The 17,265-nt window shown below is 39.2% G+C and overlaps 1 protein-coding gene across 1 annotated transcript in view; it reads left to right on the top strand.

The window, feature by feature from the left end:
- LOC136875613 (uncharacterized) overlaps positions 1 to 17,056 on the top strand; it is a 312,390-nt gene extending 295,334 nt beyond the window's left edge. The window contains exon 13 of the mRNA XM_067149147.2: positions 16,864 to 17,056. The gene's annotated coding sequence lies outside the window, so the exon portion shown is untranslated. The remainder of the gene's footprint in view (positions 1 to 16,863) is intronic.
- Positions 17,057 to 17,265: the final 209 nt, after the last annotated feature.

Genomic DNA, 17,265 nt, shown 5'->3' with positions numbered 1-17,265 from the left:
TAGAAGGCTTCAAATCCTCAGCAACCAACGTCAATACCATCTCGAATTGGTCGTAGTTGAGTCTGCAGTATTGTCTAAACAGATCTTCATCTCTTTTTAGATGTCTTTCAATCAATATTTTAAAGCACCCTTCTTCCTCTTGGTTTTTGTAAATATCGTTCTTCACTTTTCTTTTCCTTTTGCAGAGCAATAAAGCTAGAAGCATCAAGTTGTCATCATCTTCTTCTTCCTGCAATAGTCTTCTTTTTGTTTGCATTTCGGACATGATTTGTGTACTGAACGGGTGAATCACACCAACTGCGCTGCGGAGGAAGAGAGGAACGAATACACCACAACTGCTCAGGCGGCGCCGCCAGTGTCGGGCCGCCTCTGGCGGCGGCAGTGTGCGGCCACGGCGGTGATGTTCCAAATCGTACCTTAAGGAACGTTCGTTTGCAAACTCACATAGTCTGCAAAGAATGTGCACAAAGCCTGATTTCAAAGAGATTATAGCTATACATGGCTTCAAATTTTCGTCGAAGGTTTGCAGTACCTTACGGTACCTGTAAGTCATGCACGCGCAAACCGACAAAGGTTATATAGGGAAGAATTACCCGACATGGGATCTATACGGGATATTCTTGTTGTCGGGCATGGCCCGCCGCATGAGTGCTAAGGGTTAACCCCTCTGATGTGGTTGACATCAGGAAGGGCATCCAGTCATAAAAACTCACTAAAAAGGTTCATCTTACTTCATACCCAACCCTTGAGAAACGGGATAAGGGTTGGACGTACATACTGTACCTTACCTAACATCCTCTTCTTTCGCTTGGCTGGTCAGTTGGTAGAGTGGTGGTCTGTCCGGAAGACGGGTCCAACAGATATCTATAATTGAAGTAGGACGGGGCACTAACAGCTATACATGAATGAGAATTCAAATATGAGGGATGGAACAGTTTAATATGTAAAAACATAAAATGAAGATAAATATTTCCCTTCCAAAACATATCACAACATTAAACAAACAAGAAACACAAAATTTTTCTAACAAAATAGCCCTGAAAGTTGCAGGTCTCTGCCCAAATAATGAGATAGTCTTTATCATTCTTGGAACCATGAGTAATTAACATGGCATGAGTTCATTGAACGAATAAGTCAATACTGTAGACATAGATGTCACCATTTAAAACTTTCAACTACAAGGGATTAGGAGTATAAGATTCACACACATTATTTCCACTAATATGACTCCCAATTGTTAGGGAAACATTAACATAAAACACACACACTGGCTTCAGACCATTATAATACTCCCAAAATAATTACTGAAGTCAAAAATGAGCATGCTCTTATAATCAAGAATGCTACTTGCTTTACGTTGCACCAACACAGAGAGGTCTTATGGCAACGATGGGAGAGGAAAGGCCTAGGAATGGAAAGGAAGTGGCCGTGGCCTTAATTAAGGTACAGCCCCAGCGTTTTCCTGGTATAAAAAATGGAAAACCACAGAAAACCACCTTCAGGGCTGCTGACAGTGGGGTTCGAACCCACTATCTCCCGGATGCGAGCTCACAGCTGTGCAGTCCCAAACCGAATGGCCAACTTGCCCAGTAATCAAGAATGAGGATTGAATCCTCACATCTCATAACAAGCCTACGAGGTCTCCCCTTACACAAATGACAACAAATGGCAAATAACAGTGCAAGACACATCGGCAACAAACACTTGAAATAAAAACATAAATAAAATACATGCTCATCTTCCCAGTCGGCTGCTTACCTGATGTTTATTAACCTGCTGCCATGATGGGCAATTAACAAGGTTGTCTATCTTTCTACATTCCAAACAAAACATTTTTTTTTTTTTTTTTTGCTGCAGTATCTTATTTATTCGGGGAAGGTTGCTGCATAGCTGTAACTTAACACATGGTTTAAATGGGTCTTCTCCCAGCCTGTCACTTGGGGACACACCCCTCAGCTGGCTATTTTCTTATCTCTGTGCTCGTGGGTGGAGGGGGAGCATCTCAATAGTATGAGCGGCCATGGCTCTCTTACATCTCATAACAAATATTCCTCTTTGGTCTGGTACAATTTCTCCCCAGACTCATAATTCAGTATCAGATAGGCCTATCTGCAGCATCTTCATTTCGGGCTATCCGGAACTATTACTCAGTGAATCACATTTCTTATCTTATCCACTCCTTACTCTGCATCACTGAAAAATGTACATGTCTTATACTACCGTATTTACGGGAATAATCCCCACACTCTAATTTTAGGAAGGATAATTTTGAGAAAAATGAAATGAACTAACATTCTTTCCAGCAAAAGGGTAATGTAGGCATAAACAAAAATTTCATATCATTCTTTGAGTTCCACGTGGTCTTTATGCAAATATGAACACGATGGATATAGCTGCTTTGCCTGAACATATTTGAGATGATAAAAATGTACTGCTATAAAATGTATTTGACATGAAAATTAGGAAGTAGGCCTTCTTACATGACAGGTATTTCATTACTCTGAATTTGCAATAGGCTCAGTTCGCTGTAGATCAGAAGATTCTCCGCCTCTTGCATCATTACAATCTTCTCCTAAACTACTTGCAAATTCATCAGACTCCACGTCTAAAACACTTCTCACACAATATCTCTTTTTACTCGGTGAGCAACACAACCAATTGTGGATAATTCCTTTCATGCAATGTAAACACTTGAAACAGACACAGCTGTGAACTCGTTTGTTAGTTTTGCGATACAGTAAAACCTCGTTGATTCTAAGTCATGGGGACACAAAAATGTGACTTCAAATTAACCGCCAACTCGTAATTCAGAAATCCCAACCCTTGCCGCGTCATAAAATATTCTAAGACCCATTACTGTATGCAGTTTAAACCTTCCAAATGCCATGGAAAAAGAAAACTATTTCCAAAATGTATCCAACAAGGCGCATTTACAGTATTCAAATAATGACTTGGATAACTCACTGGCAAACGTAACCTCACGCAATGAAAGAAAAAAGAAAAAAATATTCAAAGATGAGGAGAAATCTATGCTGGCTCCCCTGTGCAAGTGCTTTATTCATTAGATTACGCTTCTGTATGCATTTTGGATCCTTGTATTTGCACGAAAAGTAGCCAATCCCCTTAAAACACCGTGGCTTATCGAACATTCCTATGATGAGGGGAGGAAGTAGGAAGTCTCTCGCTTCCGTCTGCTTTGCAACACAGGACAGTGACTGTATCCTTGCACGATCTTCCGCCATGGCACTCCTCTCGTAATTCAGAAATAAATAAATCACTGTCAAACATAACCTCATAAAAAAAAAGCAAGATTCAAAGACAAGGACAAATTATGCTGGTTCCCCTATGCAAGTACCTAATTTTTTGGATTACTGTACTGTCTGCATTTTTAGATGCCTTGTGCTAGTACAGAAACATAATGGCTTGTCAAACCTTCCTATGCTGAGGGGAGGTAGTCTTTCGCTTCTGTTTGCATTGCAACACAGTACAGTGACCTCCTCCTTTAAAACCTTAAGTCAGTTTGATCTCGGCATTATAATAAAAGATGCAGTTTCATCGGCATTGACAATATTGTTCAGTGCTTACAAATTAATTATTTTTTGAGTCACGCTTTTTCGCCAACTGTCGGCATCGCCAGTGTTCACGGATTCTGTTTCTCCACACACTGCCTGCTGTGTGATATTGTGGCATTTCTTAGAACACTGAGCACTAACAAACTACGATTTCACTCAAACTTATCAAGTATGAAACACACTGTAGACACACCAAAGTGAGTGAAAGTGCGGAAAGCTACCCCTGCACGTTCCAGAAGACGCTTTCTATCATGACGCTGAGAAAATTTTAATTAAAATTACTCTGTAAAAACTATTTTTTTCTAATGTAAATGGAGTTTTGAATTAAAAATCTGAATTGTTTCCTGTTTAAATATGACATATGTGGACACTTTTCTTCCATCTGTGGTTACATAAAGCATAACTGTACATCCAACATTGAAAACTATGTGAATCAGGAGCGTTTTGCCAACCATGATGAAAATAAAATCTGCACACCAATTTCGTGCCTCAAATTTTTTAAAAAATATACGGAGATTATTCACGTAAATACGGTATTATGACCTCCATTCCTATTCCTTAGGTTGTTCATCTCTCGCAGCACTAATCTCCCAGTTTGACCATGTCAGGTGCTACTGACCTTACTTTCAGGATGATCATATCATCTCAGACTCTCTCAAATAAAACAGACAGGAATAACTTTATCTGACAAGACCTCAAACTCAATAAACAGTTACCCTAATGTACTAACATCTAATACAAATCTAATAACCCTGAACTAATGCATGCATGGTCCTAAACCTCCTAACCTATTTACATTTAACAAAGACTTGCCTGAAGGCATGATTAAATGAATATTTACAAGAATACGAATCCTGGCTTGTCCTAATCCATGCTGAAAATTTGTTCAGACTTATCTGTTCCTGTGACGTTCACTCATCCATCCAGGGCCGCACTGCGTGGCTTAGCACATGATTGCACTACTGACGTCCATAGTTGCAGGTCCCCAGTTCAGCTCCGTGCATTGTTCATGATTGGTGCCATCTGCTTGATTAACACATCCTGTAGGAAGCTCTGTTACCATGAGAAAATCAATTTGTGCAGGACGATCTATTCATTGGAAGTTCAACTTGCTGCCTACTGCAATGAATGCAGATTATTACATTAATGGATACAGCTTCTATCGCACTTGCGAATCTCATACTACAGCTTATGAGTGGGAAACATTTTTATCAGTTTGTGCTAACTGAAGCTCAGTCTGTCCCCACCAGCACCTAGTTGTCACTCCTACGCCCGATCATGAGTTACTGTAGCCTGCAGCTCCCTGATTGATTCTGTTCACTCACTTATTATTGATTGAAAATGAAAAATGAAAATGAAAACCTACAACCTGTTCTCCAGTCTTTGACCGGGTCAGGGATGTAATGAATGAAACATATATAGGCTGTTATTACAATGGGGTCGCCACTCCCAAGGTGATTTACTAATGACTGATAAATGCTATGAAATGATAATGGAGAGTGTTGCTGGAATGAAAGATGGCAGGGAAAACCGGAGTACCCAGAGAAAAACCTGTCCCGCCTCCGCTTTGGCCAGCACAAATCTCACATGGAATGACCGGGATTTGAACCACGGTATTCAGCGGTGATAGGCCGACGCGCTGCCATCTGAGCCACAGAGGCTTTTTATTATTGATTATTCAATCAAAATACTCTACCTAACATTATTACATTCACTTGCCTCATAGTTTCAAGCAAGACGAACTTAATAAATTCTCTCTCTATTGTCTATTTTGCTAGTTGCTTAACGTCGCATCGACACAGATAGGTCTTGTGGCAACTATGGGACAGGAAAGGGCTAGGAGTGGGAAGGAAGCAGCCGTGGCCTTAATTGAGGTACAGCCCCAGCATTTGCCTGGTATGAAAATGGGAAACCACGGAAAACCATCTTCAGGGCTGCCGATAGTGGGGTTCGAACCTACTATCTCCCGAATACTGGATACTGGCCGCACTTAAGCGGCTGCAGCTATCGAGCTCGGTCTCCATTGTCTAAGGGCACTTCTCCTATACTGTCCTTGTTCAGGTGCCAGGTTCCGATGATACACACAGTAACACGTTCAGAGTTTCACAGCGCCCCCATCCCACAGATCACACGCCTTTTATAAATTCCAAGAGAGATGCAATGTGAGGGAGATCCCAAACAAACATTACCTTCTCCTTTGTGTCAAGTAAGCTTCAGTTCCAACGCTCCATAAAAATGTGAATATTAATTGGTCAGAGCACCAATATGAGCAATTTTCAGCTAAAGACACTTGGAAAATTACTTAACAACATTTCTCTGTTTTACACTTGCAAACAACAATTGACTGGCATAATTTGCACATCCAAACAGTCATAAGATCTTCCTCTCTTCTATTGGTGGAATTACCAAACCAAAACCAAACCCCATGGCACTACAGCCCTTGAAGGGCCTTGGCCTACCAAGCGACCGCTGCTCAGCCCGAAGGCCTGCAGATTACGAGGTGTCGTGTGGTCAGCACGACGAATCCTCTCGGCTGTTATTCTTGGCTTTCTAGACCGGGGCCGCTATCTCACCGTCAGATAGCTCCTCAATTCTAATCACATAGGCTGAGTGGACCTCGAACCAGCCCTCAGGTCCAGGTAAAAATCGCTGACCTGGCCGGGAATCAAACCCGAGGCCTCCGGTTAAGAGGCAGGCACGCTACCCCTACACCACGGGGCCATTGGTGGGATTGAGTTAGGTAATTCCCCTAACTTCTGTCTCTGCCACAAGCCTTGTTTCTCTCTCATACAAAAACCACACCCATGCGTTTCGTGGGTAGCCAACGATACTGCTACCCGGAGCATTCATGGGCTTTTCCAATGTTTGTACCTCGGTGATGGTAAATAATATGAATTCAGCATTAAATATTGGCCCTATCACATAATACAGTATGGTTCATCACATGTGCAAAAGGTAATGTGGAATATAAAGGACATATTATGCAACTAGTATTGTACTGTTATTTTTAAAGCCACTTGGGCAACCAGGATCTGAAGAATGTTGAACTACACAGATACCTTGGCTTCCTGACCTGTTCAAACGGTGACATGCTACCTGACACCTGCACGAGTGTCAGCGTTAGCTGGCTGAAGTCAGGGTAATTCAGCAGAATCCTGTTTGATTGCATGATACCCATCCACCTGAAAACCAAGATTAACAAGAGCATCACGCACCCAGTCGCCCTCTATTATTCTGAGTTCTGGCCAGCATACGTTAAATGTGTATCAGTTGTATACATTGCAGAGATGTGCATATTTATTGGGCACTCTATCTTGCAAGACTTGATCATAACAAGAACAGTAATGAGCGACCAGTGATGGAAGTTGCAGTCATAAAGAATGCAGGAGGTTCATTTACTCTGGTATGGCCATTTCATAAGTAAAGGTGAGTAATTGGTGACTAAGACTATCCTACACCTCAACCCAGATGGACATCAGTCCATGGACATAAGAACCAGTGACTTGATGACCTGAAGTAACGTAGTTTATTAGCTTCATTAGCCCGTATTGATAGTTCATAATGGTGATAGCCAAAATAAGATGTGCAAGATATCACTGTGTCTCCTCATGATATCCCTGATAGGCAGAAGTGATGGTTGGTATGCAAAGCAGTGGGCCCTTCAGTAATGCAGAAGAAGTACTAGAAGAAGATGCTGTGATTTTTAATAAGCTATGTTTTAAGTGGAAAGAAAATGAGGGCTGAGGGTTTCCACTGTTGGACATGCTCGCAAGTGGATGGGTGTTCCAAGAGTGCTGTATTTTCGTATTGATGAAGTAGATAATACTTTTGAAATTTGGTTTAGAGAGTGAGCGTATGATCCATTTTGTACTACAAATATTGGTGTTTAATATTTATTGGTAGTAATTAAGATTAGTGATATTTATTTAAATTATACATTGAGTAGTTCTGTTGGTGTACGGTAGATTACATATTGTAGGTTAAGTAGGTTAGGTTAATTCTGTTTTTGATTTCATGTTGGTAGAAAGAAGAAATATGTAATATTCAATTTTTAAATTTAAATATCAGTCAGTTTTGTTAGAATACTTAGAAAGATAGGATATTATAAGGAGTAGTAAATTCCACAGATTTTACATTTGTACAGGCATAGACACAGTATTTCATATGCATAGCAATTCAAGAGCTGAGCGACCAGTTCTATCTATCACAAAGGTAATGATTTCTTTAATTAAACTGCAGTCACTCGCATGGTGACATGCGCTCACTTCTGTAATATATTGTTTGTTTTTGGAATATAATAACACTTCTACTCTTGAAACTCCATATACCTTTCAGACAGACTGTTAGGAAGGGAAAGTGTCAGTTATTTTTATTATCTCTGAAAACAGAGACCCTCAATCCATTATTAGGTGCAACAGTGCATATTTGGTGAGCAGTGCACTCAGTAGTGAGTGAAAATGCTAATCAATTTTGCGCATTGTAATAAGTCAAGGTTTGTCTTATGCTTGTGTTTACTGTGAAATTTTTATATTGTGACTGTTGTTAGTGAATTTACACAAGTCATAATAGCGTCCACTGATCGGATAATTTCATGGTTGGGTGAAACGTTGGAGGAAGTGGACTTGAACTCCGAAAGTGATGCTAATGAAATAGATAAGGTTTATGAAAGTGATCCTAACTCTGGAACAGTGTCTGCAAGTTCCGAGGAAGAAGAGGCCACTTTTATTGATTGAAAGCTGTATTCCATTCGTTTTAGAAAAGGATGGAATTACTAAGTGGGGCCTCCATGCTTCCACTACAAATGTTCGAATCCAGAAACAGGGTGTTCCAGGAAAGATGCTGAAAGGAACAGAAGTGATGACTACTGTGTTAAATGTTTGTTTCCTGTTATGCTGGGCTATATGTTCACATTATTTAGTTCATACTGAGCATATTCCTCCTATCTCAAATTTAGTTAAATTTAAGTATTCATGTTCCTGAATGAATTGTTTGTCTACCCCTTAGTCCCCTTTCTTGATACAGGGTCGGGGATGAGGCAAGATGAATTTATATGACATGTTTTATGGCTGGATGCCCTTCCTGTTGCCGCTTATGTTGAGGAGCTAATGAAGATGAAATGAATGATGGTGAATGAAATTGGGTAAGGGGGTGGGAGGAATTAGCTGTGGCCTATGAATAGGGACTGACTCAGCATTTGTCTGGAAGTGTAAATGGGGAAACCATAGAAAACCATTCTCAGGACAGCTGACAGTGGGGTTCGAACCCACACGTCTCCTGAATGCAGAGCTTGGCTCCATAGCTGTAGCACGTTAACACGCATGTCTACTCCACTCACTCATGTTCCTAAATAAATAACTATCTCATATTGACGTATTAAAAATACCTCCATCTTTATATGGACATATTATGGCCTTTGAACATAAAGGTGAACGCTGCGCTCAATAGTGAAGGCCTAGTGAGTAATGCTGCGTTAAATAACATGATACCCTTGTAAATTTTGTTTAATGAATGAAATTCAAGAGAATATACAGTATTTCACTGGCAAAATAGTTAACAGTCAGTCTATTGTTATCGATTGACTGCTCTTCATGTTAGAATATTGGATTATTGCCACATGGTCGAGAACAAAGGGTATAGAGTAGTCAAGAAAACAAATTTCTTCTGTATCCTGGTAACTTATTTGTAGTTCTGAGTTTTTCAAGTCACCAGCAAACTTTATAGTTTGGACTCTTGATATTTCAGCATTTAAAGGCAGTTTTGATTTCTGTTAGCTTGTATGAATAAAAAACTTTATTTAGTTGTAACTACATTTCTGCTGTTACAATTAACCTATTGTAATTAGGAAAAGCTTAAGTGCAGTTAGAAATTGTCGTGTAGTTATTTTAATTAGGTAGAATCTTGCTTGTATTTTCTGTTAACAAATAGCATGTATGTCCAACCCTTGTCCCGTTTCTCTACAGGGTTGGATATAAAATGAGATGAATCTTCATAGCGAGTTTGTATGACTGGCGTCAACTTCATCCGAGGAGTTAATGAGATGAAATGAGTGACATGATATATGATAATGGGAAGGGAGAGCGTGAAACCCAGTACCAGCAAATAGCCTAAGTATTCCGCACCACCACTGTCACATTTATTCCATGTGTGGTCTTTGTTTTGTTGTTGTGGGCTTTGAAAATAAATGGCCGGCTTAATGTTTGAAATTGTAGCTCCTGTAATATAGTGTTTCTTTCACAGAGGTTGTGAGTGTTGTATTCAGTGTACTTAACTAGTTATACCTATACCAGGTAGGCATAGCTCCCTAACAAATTATGGCGACGCTGCCAGGATTCATATTAATTCAAGGAATTTTGGGGATAATTTTGGCGCTTTCATGAGGATTCTCAAATTGAGGACGAAGATAAATTCCAAAACTTGATTCAGTCCATGAAGGTGTGGTAGAGAATTAGTTACCGGTTTTCCCCCACTACTGAAATTTACTCTAAGGCAGTGGAATCCCTTAAAGGTAGATTTGGAAGGGAGATTTATTGACTGAATTCTGTGTCAGGGAGCTCATAAGTCTTGTAGTGGAAAATAGAGAAGACTTACTTGCTAGTATGTATGACAAAATGGAAGCACAGCTGAGGAGTTAAGAGTCAATAGGTGTTACTTAGGATTAGTACGGGTCAATACTTTCCCGCTGGTAGGATCTTGCTTGCCTGAGGAAGTGTTATGCGTCTGCATGAGGAGTTCATCAGCAACTATGAGAGATCAGGATAATGAACATGCTGACAAACTGACTGCGTTACTTGGTTTTCTGAAGGGTGAAGTAGAGATTGACTTTATGCACAATCTGCCCCTCCCACACATACTGGTGCAAGAAATGTTTTACATGAGACAGTTGTGGGTGAATGTGTTTTGTATTCATGATCTTGCAACGGACAAGTGTGTTGTGTATCTGTATCATGAAGACCAAGGAAAGAAGGGTGCGAATGAAGTTGCTTCTTTCCTGAAAGATTATATGAACGAATTTGTGCCAGAAAATGTTTATCAGTTACACTTTTTCTCTGATGGTTCTCCAGGCCAAAATAAGAACCATATGGTCATAAGACTAATGCTAGCCCTGGCAGCTTCAAATCTATTTAAGGAGATTAGACAGTACTTTCCCGAGAGCGGTCATTCATTCCTACCACACTACAGGGACTTTGGGGTATTTAAGAAAACCATTAAAAAAGTAGACAGACTTTATACTATCGAAGAGTATATGGCAATTATTGTAAACAGCAAAGCAAATGTTACAGTTAAGTTAGCAGACTCAAGTGCAGTATTTAATTTTGACAAGTGGTGGCCTGAGTTTTTAAAAAGTGACTGTATCAGCTGAAACATTGACAAAGAATACTCCTCGTGCTGGAAAGATTGCATTTTCTCCTCCTTCGTTTAAAGAATACAGATATATGGCAGAGAAACCAGGAGTTCTTGTAGCACTTCCCTTCATAAACAGCATTGTGAAACATACGTTTCATCTTCGGAAAGGTAACTTCTGCACATTTTCCTTGCAACCAATGGCAGCATATACAGAGGCTGGGGTTCCAATAAAAGCTGAGAAGATAAAGGACTTGCATAAACTGTTGAAATATGTTGCGAATGAGGATGCTTTGGCATTTTATTTGGACATTATTTCGCAGCCAATGAATTCTCCTTAGGTTAGTAGTCTCGGTTGTAATACTGCAGTTATGTGGTGCTTCAAGGTCATTTGTATTTGTTTTCCCTGTTTTTTTCTCTTGGATAAACTGTAAACAGTGCTTATGTATTGCATTATGCTATGTTTAATATATAACAAAGGTTGGTATAGTTCGTATGAGAGATTTATTCCCAACCCCCAATATTTTTTGGTGTTATTGGAGAAAGGAACTAAGTCAAAAAAGTTTAAACGGACACAAAATTTATAAATTTTTCTTGAACATTTTCCTGTTACCCCCGTTACATATCTATCACTGATCTAAATATTACATAAAATAATGGGAACTATTCATTGGAGCATGTCGAAGAAAATCAGTTTTTTTGCTCTCCTGAAAAGTAGCAAAATCTGACTTCGTTCCTTACTCGACTGCACGATTCATATATATATGACTATGGCATCCCCTGCGAACCATGTGACCTTGCCGGGTTGGGAAGGCTTATGTGTCCCAGTGAAGCAGATGGCCAAGCCGCAGGTGCAACCACATCGGATGGGTATTTATTGAGAGACCAAACTAACAAATGGTTCATCAAAAGGGGGGAGGGGAGCAGCCTTTCGGAAGTTGCAAGGGCGGAATTCTGAATGATTGGCTGATATGGCCTTACTTAACATGGCTCAGCTGTGTTGATACTGCTACTTGGCTGAAAGCAATGGCAAAGTACAGCCGTAACTAACTCCTGAGGACATGCAGCTCTCTCTTGTATGAATGAGGTACTGATGATGGCTTCCTTCCAGGTCAAATATTTTGGAGGTAAAATAATCCCTCATTTGGATCTCCGGGTGGGGACTACACAAGAGGGGGGCAATCATCAGGAAGAGAGATACTGACATTCTGCGTGCTGGAGCATGCAACATTAGAAGTTTGAATCGGTGTGGTAGGTTAGAGAATCTGAAAAGAGGAGATGGATAGACTAAGGTTAGACGTAGTTGGTTTAGATGAAGTACATTGGTAGTAAGAGCAGGATTTTTGGTCAGGTGATTACTGAATTCTTAACACAAAATCAAACAGGGGAAATGAAAGAGTTGGTTTAATGAATAATAAAATAGGGCAGCGAGTAAGCTACTATGACAAGCATAGTGAAAGGATTATTTTTGTCAAGATAGACACCAAGCTAATGCCTGCCATGATAGTGCAGGTCTATATGCCTCCTAGATCAGTGGATGACGAAAAAATCAGGAGAATATATGAAGAGATAAAAAATTTAATACAATATGTAAAAGGTGATGAAAATCCAGTTGTGATGGAAACTGGAATGCAGTGGTAGGCCAAGGAAGAGAAGGTAATACAGCAGGAGAATTCGCATTGGGACAAAGCAATGAAAGAGGAAGTCGGGTGGTTTAATTCTGCACCGATCATAATTTGGACCTTGCTGATACTTGGTTCATCATCATCATCATCATCATCATCCTTCCAAGTATTGGTTCAAACACCACAAATGATATCTGTATACGTGGACGATATCTGAGACTCTGGAAGGTATCAAATAAACTTCATTATGATTAGGCAGAGATTTGGAAACCAGGTGTTAGATTGCAAGACTACAGCTTATAACTATATGTTAAGAAAATCTTGTATATCTCTAATTTTATCTTCAAGATTAACAAATACTTCAGTCGCTTAAGTGCGGCCAGTATCCAGTAGTCGGGAGATAGTAGGTTCAAACCCCACTGTCGGCAGCCCTGAAAATGGTTTTCCGTGGTTTCCCATTTTCACACCAGGCAAATGCTGGGGCTGTACCTTAATTAAGGCCATGGCCACTTCCTTCCCACTCCTAGCCCTTCCCTGTCCCATCGTCGCCATAAGACCTATCTGTCTTGGTGCGACGTAAAGCAAGTAGCAAAAAAAAAAAATTAACAAATATACACGTCTCCAACATAAAGAAGAACCTTATCACCGATTTTACTTCGTTACTTGGACACTGACTTGTTGAAATTTTAACTAACATGAATGAACATTTTATTTTATCATCATAACTATCTTATGTGTTTTAATTTTCATGCCATTTTGTCAAAATCTTTTAGCTATTGTATCATAACTATCACATGTGTTTTAATTGTCTTGCCATTTTGTCAAATCTTTTAGCTGAAAATGTTCCATAATTGGAGCGAAACATGTCCTAGAGATTAAGCTGGTTTATATCATGTAATTAATAAAACTATTATATAGAAATTGATAAGTATTGGAAGGTGGGAACCTACTTATAACTTAACATTAGTTGCAAGACTATCCCAAGAGCAGACGTGGACTCTGATCATAACTTGTTTGTCATGAAATGCCATATGAAGTTGAAGATATTGAAGAAAGGAAGGAATGCAAGGAGAAAGAAAAGAGTGAGAGGAATTGTTTCAAGGAACATGTTGCACAAGGACTAAATGAAAAGGCTGAAGGGAGCACAATAGAGAAAGAATGGACAGTCATGAAGAATGAGGTCAGTAGGGCTGCTGAAGAAAGGTTAAGAAGGAAAGGTCAACCAAGGATCAGTGAATATCTCAGGAGATACTAGACCTGATCCATGAATGACGAAAGAATAAGAATGCAAAAAATTAAGAGGGCAGAAAAGAATACAGGAAAATTAAAGAATGAAGTGGATAGAAAGTGCAGGAGAGCTAAGTAAGAATGGCTGAAAGAGAAGGGCAAGTATGTTGAAGATTGTATGGTCCTAGGAAAGGTAGATGCTGCATATAGGTAAATAGAGGAACCGTTTGGAGAAAGGAAAACTAGTTGTATGAATATTAAGAGTTCAGATGGAAAACAACTTCTGGCAAAAGAAGACAAGGCAAAATATGGCAGGAACATACTTTGTATTAAACAAATGTATCAAGGAAAAGAAGTAGATGGATGTTAAGGTTCTGGAACAAGAAGAAACCATTGATGCTGATGAAATGGGAGACCCAATTTTGAGGTCAGAATTCAACAGAGCCTTGAGAGACCTAAATACGAACAAGGTACCTGGAATTGATGACATACCCTCAGAAATGCTGACCCCCTTAGAAAAACCAGCATAAGGATGTTATTCCATTCAGTTTGCAAGATGTATGATACAGAAGTGCCATTTGACTTTAGACAGAATGTTGTTATATCTATTCCTAAGAAATTAGGTGCTAACATGTGTGAAAACTACTGCACCATTAGTTTGGTATCTCATGTGTGTAAAATGTTAACACATATTATATACAAAAGAATGCAAAGACATTGCCTTTGCTGGCAAGATGTAGTGTTTACATTGCACTATGTCTTCTGGTATGGGCTAGAATAAATTTGTTACTGTCATTGACCTGTATCAGTCTTATCCTTGACTTTGACAGTGTGAAAGTGGCTGAGGTATGAGTGATGCTAGCAATGCCATTCCTTATGCAGCCAGTCCCTGTTATGAATGGTGTGAAAATATCGCTCATAGGGTCGGTTGGTGCATGCATTTCAGTGGGCTTGCCAGACTGATATGCAATAGCAACTTCTGGCTCTGTGAAGAAAGCAACAGGAAACTATCTCACTCCTCATGTCCCTAGTACGGCTCTTCAGTGACACTAGGCCATCTGTGACAGCTAATGGTGGACCTATTGAGGATTCAACCAGCCTTCGGGCTGAATATTCAACATACATACATACATACATACATGGAAACACAAGTTGAAACTCAGTTGGGAGAAGATAACTTTCACTTCAGAAGAAATGTAGGAACATGTGGTGAAACAATCCTGATTTCACATCTGCCGGGCTGAGTGGCTCAGATGGTTGAGGCGCTGGCCTTCTGACCTCAACTTGGCAGGTTCGATCCTGGCTCACTCCGGTGGTGTTTGAAGGTGCTCAAATACGTCGGCCTCATGTTGGTAGATTCACTGGCACATAAAAGAACTCCTGTGGGACTAAATTCTGGCACCTTGACATCTCTGAAAACCATAAAAAGAGTAGTTAGTGGGATGTAAATCAAATAACATTATTATTATTATTATTATTATTATTATTATTATTATTATTATTATTATTATTATTATTATTATTATTATTATTATTATTATTATTATTATTATTATTATTATTATTATTATTATTATTTCACATCTGATCTTAGTATACCAAATTAAGAATGACAAACCCATGTACTGTACATGACGTTCGTAGATCTAGAAAAGGCATTCATTAACGTTGATTGTACCAAGCTATTTGAGATTCTGAATGTGATCAAGATCAGGTACCAAGAAAGAATAATTATCTACAATCTGTACAAAAATCAGACTGCAGTGATCTGATTTGAGGTTTTTGAAAAAGAAGAAGTAATCCAAAAATATGTGAGGCAAGGCTGCAGTTTGTCCCCCTCCTTTTCGTTGTTTGTATAGAACAGTTGGTAAAGGAAATCAAAGAGGAATTTGGAAAGCGAAACTCAATCCAAAGAGAGGAAATCAAAACCCTGAGGTTTTCCAATTATATTGTCATTTTATCTAAGACTGCAGAAGAGCTGGAGAAATTGCTGAATGTTATGGTTGGAATCTTGGGTAAGGAATACAAGATGAAAATAAAGAAGTCCAAAACAAATGTAATGGAGTGCAGTTGAACAAAGTCAGGTGATGTAGGTAATATTAGATTAGGAAATGAAGTCTTAAAGGAAGTAGATGAGTATTGTTACTTGGATAGCAAAATAACTAATGATGGCAGAAGTAAGGAGGGCATAAAATGCAGACTAACACAAAGAAAAGAAAAAAATTGCTCTCTTCGAACATTGATTATATGAATTAGAACGATGTTTTGGAAGACTTTCACCTGGAGCATGCCATTATATGGAAGTGAAACATGGGCTGTAACTAGCTCAGAAAGAAATAGAATATAAGCTTTTGAGATGTGGTGTTACAGAAGAATGCTGAATGTGAGATGTGACTGAATCACGAATAAGCTTTTGAAATGTGGTGTTACAGAAGAATGCTGAAAGTGACATGTGATTGAATCAAAATTAAGAGATAAAAAATCAAATTGTTGAGAGGAGATCGATTTGACTAAATCTGACGAGAAAAAGAGATGGGATAATAGGGCACATTTTAAGACACCCAGGACATGTTCAGTTGGATTTTGAGGGAAGTGTAGACATTAGGAATGGCAGGGGTAGACCAAGGTATGAATATGACAAGCATTTGTAGGAGTTAGTAGTTACTGTATGTAGAAATAAAAGGGGTAGCACAGGATAGGGTGACATGGAGAGCTGATTGAACCAGTCTATGAACTGATGACTCAAACAACAACAGATGGCTAAGAAGATCCATTCTAGAGACTCAAACTCTGCTGCAATGTTGGTGCTTCAGATTTATCGAAACTCCTTCTCAATGTAGAACCTGGCCATAATTTCCTCTCTGGTACATACAAGAGCTGAGATTGATTTATTTTAATGTTTGTACACAGATAGCTCTTACGGCGATGATGGTGTAGGAAAGAGCTAGGAGTGGAAAGGAAGCGGCCTTGGCCTTAACTGAGATATAATATGTCATTGTCTTTTTTTGTATGCTGCAAATCTTGTTCCCATTTGTGACAAAAGACAGTCTGTAGTTAACTAGTGTACTGAATATTTCTCTTGTTTCTTATACTCGCAGTCCCATCATCTTGGGATGTCATGGATCAGTAACAAGCTCGAAGCAGATGACGACGAAAAGCTAAGGGGATCTACTAGTTGCATGTCCCTTAGGAGTGCCAAAAATAAACTTTGAAGCTGAATTATGTTTGTTGTTATGTGAATTTTTTACTTCATGTAATCCAGTAATTTTGTTCTTTTCAATCACTGATGAATATAAATAAAAAGAATAATATACCTGTACCACATATTTTTCTTCTTTTGATCTTCATAACATAAGATGTGTACTTGGCTGGAACATTCAAAGGATTCAGAGTGTTGTAAGTGGATAATTGACTGAATCATATTAACCCTCAACTTGTAGTCTATAGTCAAGAACATTTCAAGTTTTATTTTATTCACTTCTGTAGTTGGTTGCTGCCTT

This window comes from Anabrus simplex, chromosome 6 (genome assembly GCF_040414725.1).
Source record: "Anabrus simplex isolate iqAnaSimp1 chromosome 6, ASM4041472v1, whole genome shotgun sequence".
In the NCBI taxonomy this organism is placed as follows: Eukaryota; Metazoa; Arthropoda; class Insecta; order Orthoptera; family Tettigoniidae; genus Anabrus; species Anabrus simplex.
This window is presented reverse-complemented; position numbering and strand designations above follow the sequence as displayed.